The following is a 6,151-nucleotide window of genomic DNA, read 5'->3' as shown; positions in this document are numbered from 1 at the left end:
ATCATGGTTGTAAAGCCAGTAGCCACGGCCGCCATCACAGCCACCAGGCCTGTGCAGGTTTGCATTAGATTCGGACAGACAGTAATAAAACAACAGAGCCAAGACCTGGTGGGCCATTACCTTTAATCCTAGTTTGCACCCAGCAGGCAAGTAAAAACACACAGTGGGCTCCAAAACCCACAAAGCTACTGACTTATCTGAGTTTCCTAGAATCAAAGGTTTCTAGCTCACCAGACTATTCACCTCTGTTCCCCATCTCCTTCTCTCTGCACAAACTCTGCACAAACTGGCTTCTCCTTCAGCACTCTGCCATCTTGGCTGCCTCTCCTCTCTTCCACGTGGCCTTTCTCTGCTCTCCTTTCTCTGCTCTCTCCTCTAATGCTAATCTCAGGAACTGAGAGAGAGCAAGCCCTCGGTCTGTCCCCATTTTATAGTGTAGAAATCAAAACCTTTAATCCAATATACAAATAAGGAAGTCTCAGATACAAAGTCACTTATCTGAGGCATAATGGAATTCCTCATGAGAGTGCACCACCCCACATCAAAAAGAGTGGGAAAGACCCTGGCCGGTTGGCTCAGTGGTAGAGCGTTGGCCTGGCATGCAGGAGTCCCGGGTTCGATTCCCGGCCAGGGCACACAGGAGTAGCACCCATCTGCTCCACCCTTCCCCCTCTCCTCCCTCTCTGTCTCTCTCTTCCCCTCCCGCAGCCAAGGCTCCATTGGAGCAAAGATGGCCCGGGCGCTGAGGATGGCTCTGTGGCCTCTGCCTCAGGTGCTAGAATGGCTCTGGATGCAACAGAGTGATGCCCCAGAGGGGTAGAGCATCACCCCCTGGTGGGCATGCCGGATGGATCCCAGTCGGGCGCATGCGGGAGTCTGTCTGACTGTCTCCCTGTTTCCAGCTTCGGAAAAGTGCAAAAAAAAAAAAAAGAGTGGGAAAGGCTTAGACTTAAAACTAAGCCTTAGGCTATAAGGATGCTGCCTGCTTACAGCCTGTCCCTCGCATCCAATGCAAACTATAAGCTAGCAAACATATATATCATACTTACAAACTTATTTGACCAACAATGGTCCTTTGGGTTTGAAGTACCCAGAACATTTGGTCTGACCCATAACTGGCTAAGCAGTACCAAAGGTGGAGCACACTGGGAAAGGCACTGGACTGGGCTAAGGAGACCTGAGTTTTGGTCTCAGTTCTGTCCTTATCTAGTTAGATAACCCCTGGCTCAACAGGAAGATAATTAGTCAGTTCTAACACTCATTCAGTGGTGACTACAAATTTTTAAGATCTGAATATGAAACTTAAAAATACTGAATATCTAATATTGCCTTGAGAGAAGGCAGAGCTGACCCAAGTCTAAACGATCAATTCCAATTGCCCGCAGGGCCAGGAGAATATCAAATCCTTTTTTAAAAAAAAGATTACTCCACCAAATCCAGACAGTGTGAAAGCCTTGAAACCTGAGGCAAACACCAGGAGCTGTATAGCGCTAAAGGAATCAGAGGACCTGGGAGACAGTGCACACAGTAGAAGAGCAGTGGCTCAATTTTAGAGACTAAGGACCAAGAAATAGTGCCCATCCGATATAACAGCTAAAAGAGGGGCTCAAAAGCCTTCTGTGGGAACATGGCTAATGGGAACAAATCTAACCCCTCAGGCTGGTGTCCAAGGTCTTCTTATTCTGGCTTCCACATGCTTCACTTCCCATCATGTCACCTCACATAACCTATGCCATAGTAATACTTGAACTATTCACAATTCCCAGAATTTGTCCCTACACCATACCTTTTATCCCCCCAGCTGTACCTCTGTCTGGAATGTTCTTTTCATGCATCTCTGTCTAATACACTCCGACATCCTTTAGGTGCCATTTCAAAACTCACAACCTCTGTGAAGTCTTCCTTAATTCTCATCCTTTCTCCTTCCCACAAGAACAAATTCCTCCCTCTGTGATTCCACAGCACTTTTCATATCACTGTTATAAATGTAAAACATAACGGTATTATGATTTATTTAATTATCAGTTCAGGCCTGACCTGTGGTGGCGCAGTGGGATAAAGCGTCGACCTGGAACACTGAGGTCGCCGGTTCAAAACCTTGGGCTTGCCTGGTCAAGGCACATATGGGAGTTGATGCTTCCTGCTCCTCCCCCTTCTCTCTCTCTCTGTCTCTCTCTCTCACTCCTCTCTCTCTAAAAAATCAATAAATTATCAGTTCATCTCTCACAATAAATGATGAGGCCTTCTAAGGCAGGAATCTTTTTTTCATTTATGTACCCAGGTGTCTAGCACAGGGCCTATCGTGAGTAGGTGCTTTCCTTCTTTTTCCTGGGATGGCCCTGGTGCCTGTATCACACTGAGGATAACCATAGACTGGAAGACCAGAAACACCATATTTTGCTGTGGACGGGTCAAGAAAGGTCCTCTACTTAGAGAAAAATTCTGAAGAATAAATTGTTTGTAGTAAAGTAACCCCAGATTTCTGCTCTATTTCTAATCAACTCTGAAAAAGCAGAACATGGTGGCCTGGTTAAAGTAATATCCTTATTCAAAACCAAAGTTCTTAAAAACAATAAACATTTCAATGAAAAAGAAATCCATTTGGTTAAGGATAAACAAAGTGACAACAAATGTGAACAAACAAATATTCAGAAAAATGACAAAATCTAGTACTGAGAACTGGCCTGGCAGTTTCAAGTTGTCTGCTTCTACTAGACCTTACCTGGACCAAATATTGCTTGAAATAAAGAAAGATATGGGCCAGGCCTTAAAAAGTGCTGCCTGATTTAATGAGATTTGTTGTAGTGCACTCCAGACTTTTAAAGAAAAACTAAGTGAGAAAATATTTAAATACAAAACAATGAAACAGTGTAAAAATGCTCTTTCCCTGCCTGATTGTGATGGTTGATTTTATGTGTCAGCTTGACTGAGCTAAGGGATGCTCAGACAGCTGATTAAACATTATTTCTGGATGTGTTTGTGAGGGTGTTTCTGGAAGAGATTAACATTTGAATTGGTAGACTGAATAAAGAAGATTGCCTTCCCCCACAAGAGGGCATTATCCAATCCATGAGGGTCTGAAAAGAACAAAACTTGTGGGGGAAATGCGAATTTGCTCTCTGCGTAAGCTGGGACATTTATCTTCTTCTGCCCAAGGACATCGATGCTCCTTATTCTCAGGCCTTTGGATTTGGACTAGAGCTTTCTGAGCCTCCAGCTCTGTCCTTATCTAGTCAGGTAACCCCTAGTTGAACAGAAAGATCACTAGCCAGTTCTGTCACTCATTCAGTGGTGACTACAAATCCTTAAGACCTCAACATGAAACTCAAGGCTTTCCTGGGCCTCCAGCCAGCAGAAGGACTTGTCAGCCTCTATAATCTTTTGAGCCATTTCCTCATAATAAATTATCTATCTATCTATCTATCTATCTATCTATCTATCTCCTATTGGATCGGTTTCTCTAGAGAACATTGACTAATACACAATTTTAAAGTACTTTAAAATTCATTTATAGATACACTAGAATAGATGTTTGACTAAATCAACCAATAAGGAATTCATGATATATGAAAAAAATACGTTTTTTTTTAACTTACAGCTAACCTGAATTCACTTTTTGAAGCATTACTCAGAACTATTGAAGAAAAAGAACTGATGGCCAGAGCACAGAGGGCTTGAGAGGAGAGAAACCAGAAGAATGCAGGGAAAGGGGCCTGCAATGTCTGTAATCCTACGCTCAGGCCAGTGACCTCAGGGTTTCAGACTGAGGGAGGAAGGGCCCAGAGGGCTAACTGAGAACGTTTGAAAAGTAACAAACCACAGCTGTAGCCCCTTTATCAGCTCCCTGAAATAAACTTGCAGCACCAGCAAGGAAAATGGGATATGTTAATAGTCAAGGACAGACAGTCCAAACCTTCCCTCTTATCCCCTCGCCTCCCAGAGACACAAAAGTCATATAGGTCTGCAGACAAAGAAGTCAAAGAAAGCAGGCACTTGTCACATGAAAACTAAAGTTGTAAAGGTATAAAAGACTCAGAAAAACTAACTTCGAGGAGCTTACACTTTGGTGCTACTATCCTCACGTGCTCCGCTGGTTACTAATAAATTCCTCTTCCTCTATTAAGTTGTCTGGACGTCTATTATCCTCCATTTGGGTGTCACTTTCCTGCTACAGGCTCACTGCATGAAAGTCTACAGGTGTAGAAGGTGCACCTTTTGAGGGGTCTGACGGTCCAAGTTCATACATTTCAGATATAGGTTCTGGCCATCTGAGCTGGCAGGCCTCTGAATCCCTGGTAGTGGTGGGATTCAGCCAGTTGGCACCAGTTTGGCAGAACCAATGCCTAATTTTTTGTTGAGTTCAGCAAACCGGTTGTTAAAATGGCACTTGTAATCAGGGTTCTCCATAAGGCGGGTGCCTGGGCAGCCACCTTATGTGGAAATCACAAGTTTACATTCCTTACTCTTTTTTAATGTTCATCTGCACAACAGCGTATTCTAAGCACCTCTAGTAATGTTCATTCCGTCCATAGGTGAAAAAAGAATAGAGAGAACTATGCTTGTAATATTTATTTATTCATTTTATAAAACTCATTATACCTTTGAAGACATACTACATTTTAATTCCCTTGTGTTTGTTACTTCAGTAAACAAACATATAACATAAAGAGAAAAAGTGCCAAACAGCCAGAGGGTGACAAGCTGTCATTTGTTTCAGCTTTGTGTTATGCCCAAAATTCCCCCAAGATATTATGAGTGCACTGGTGTTCCCCAGACGGTGACATGAATAGGAAACTAGGACACAATGAACCAATAGAAGTATAGATTTCAAGGGTTATCTTATGGCCCATTTTGGAAGCCATGAAAGTATTGAATGCATGAAATAATAAACTACCTTTTGGTATATCATTTTTTTAATACTTAAAACGGTCATTAGGGCAGAGAACTAGTTGTTAAACTATTTGAATCCCACCACTGGCTAGTTACAATGATGCAGTAGAGAATGCGGCTGTGTAGTGGGGAGAGAGGAGATTCAGACTTTACCCACAACTCAGAACGCCTCTTGGGGGAGGCACTGGCTCCTCTCTGGCAATAGATTCCTGACCTCTGCCATAGTCCTGTATGTACTCAGCTCTTCCAAGTGGTCAAGGTTAACCTCAACTCCAGCATCCTCCAACTGTCACCATTTTCACTGTGGACTTCTCTGGTAGGGGTAGGCCTCTCCACCTACAGCCTCAAGTCAGCACTGGGCAGATGGAGGCCAATTCTCAAGACACAAAAACAATTGCCTCACCTGACCAGGCAGTGTCGCCATGGATAGAGCTTCTGACTGGGATGCGGAGGACCCAGGTTTGAGACCCCAAGGTCGCTAGCTTGAGCGCGGGCTCATCTGGTTTGAGTAAAGCTCACCAGTTTGGACCCAAGTTCACTGGCTCAAGCAAGGGGTTACTTGGTCTGCTAAAGGCCCACGGTCAAGGCACATATGAGAAAGCAATCAATGAACAACTAAGGTGTCGCAACGCGCAACAAAAAACTAATGATGCTTCTCATCTCTCCATTCCTGTCTGTCTGTCCCTGTCTATCCCTCTTTCTGACTCTCTCTCTGTCTCTGTAAAAAAAATTAATAATAAAAAAGAACCACTTCTCATCATTTAAAAAAAAATGGCCTGGTCCAACTTCCAAGGTGTGGTAGATTATTATGAAAGATCATTTTCCAATGGAAATCTTGTTTCTTCACTGGGTCCTTAGACTTCAGTTCTCTTTGTGCCTCTTTGCCAATTTCAGTGGGCAAAGACCTTAAATAGGAGTGTGTGTGTGTGTGTGTGTGTGTGTGTGTGTGTGTGTGTAAGATTGTACAGGAAAAGAACAAATGATGTCAGAAGTACTGATATAGCCTGACTTATGGTGGCACAGTGGATAGAACATCAACCTGGAATGCTGAGGTTGCTGGTTCAACCTGGGCTTGCCTGGTCAAGGCACATATGAAAAGCAACTTCTCTGTATTGATGCTTTCAACTCCCCCCTACCCCCAAATCAAGTTTTTTTTTTTAAAAGGAACCGATATAAAAAATTTGGTAGTATTTTAAAATCATACACAAGTTCCAGCTTGGTGAGGTCACTGCTGCTTAATGGTGATCCAGAAGCAATGCAA

The sequence above is a fragment of the Saccopteryx leptura genome, chromosome 3 (assembly GCF_036850995.1).
Source record: "Saccopteryx leptura isolate mSacLep1 chromosome 3, mSacLep1_pri_phased_curated, whole genome shotgun sequence".
NCBI classification, from domain to species: domain Eukaryota; kingdom Metazoa; phylum Chordata; class Mammalia; order Chiroptera; family Emballonuridae; genus Saccopteryx; species Saccopteryx leptura.
The sequence above is the reverse complement of the archived record's forward strand: the minus strand, read 5'-3'. Positions refer to the sequence as shown.